The sequence below is a fragment of the Crocuta crocuta genome, unplaced genomic scaffold (assembly GCF_008692635.1).
Source record: "Crocuta crocuta isolate KB4526 unplaced genomic scaffold, BGI_CrCroc_1.0 scaffold3, whole genome shotgun sequence".
In the NCBI taxonomy this organism is placed as follows: Eukaryota; Metazoa; Chordata; class Mammalia; order Carnivora; family Hyaenidae; genus Crocuta; species Crocuta crocuta.
The window spans coordinates 5955458-5956502 of NW_027529934.1; positions in this window are offsets into that span (position 1 = coordinate 5955458).

Genomic DNA, 1045 nt, shown 5'->3' on the forward strand with positions numbered 1-1045 from the left:
TCACATCTACATCTACTTTTGTCTCATCTGTCTGTCCCTATCCCCACTAGAATGTAAGCCCCTGACTGCAGAATCTCGGTTTTGTTTACGGTCTTATTTTTAGTACCTAGAGCAGTGCCTGGCACAAAGAAACCACTCAATAAATGTTAAATGAATAATGAGTCCAGTCTGACGCGGCTCACAGATGAGTGGGCTAACCCCACAAATAAAGGAAAAAGATGATATGTGACAACTCTCCCAGGAGTTCTTCCTCCCGTAAAATAACTCAGTCTAGGAGGTATCTACAAAAGGTGAGCAGGGGGGAAAATTAACCATTAACACCTTAGGACACACGAACACAAATTCAGTTATCAGGTTATTTTCCAGACGGACACTTGAGTAGCGGGGGCTTCCAGTAGGCTGGGGAGTTAGATGTGGGGGGGTCCCCGGTGGCTGGCAGCCCCCACTGGAGAAACCCCCTCACCAGGGTGGCCAGGCCTGTGTGCTGAGGATATAGCCCGATTCCACCGCAATGGCCACGCCAATCCAGCCTGGCGAAGTGTGGAGAGGGGGGCTTCTCATCCACGACTAGGAAGCCCTCAAATACGGTTTCCCTTGGACGGTCACAGATCTCAGGAGTGTGGGCACATCTCATCCCTGTGGGGTCATGATGATCACAGACTCAGAGGCCTTCCCTCTTCTCTCTCACCTGCTTCTAATTCACGTCATTTTGCGTGGAGGGATCCCCAGAACTTTCTTGGTACAGCATAAACCGATCCAATCTATTCCAACTTACTCCTTTTCCGTTAGATACGGGGCTCGTGAGAAACCAAATGACCTCCTCGAGTCCCCAGCAGCGACCGGAACACCGGTCGGGGCCTCTGTAAGGCAAACACCCCTCTCATTTGGGGTTGGGGAAGGGGGACTCGAGGGCCGGGGATTGCGCTCCCTGCCCCCAGCCGGCGGAGAACACTCCAGCGCTGACTCGGAGGCCTCTGCGGACACGGGGCGGGGAAAGGGGCGGGGCCTGGCTGCGGGGGCGGGGCCCGTGGCTCCTCCCCACCAC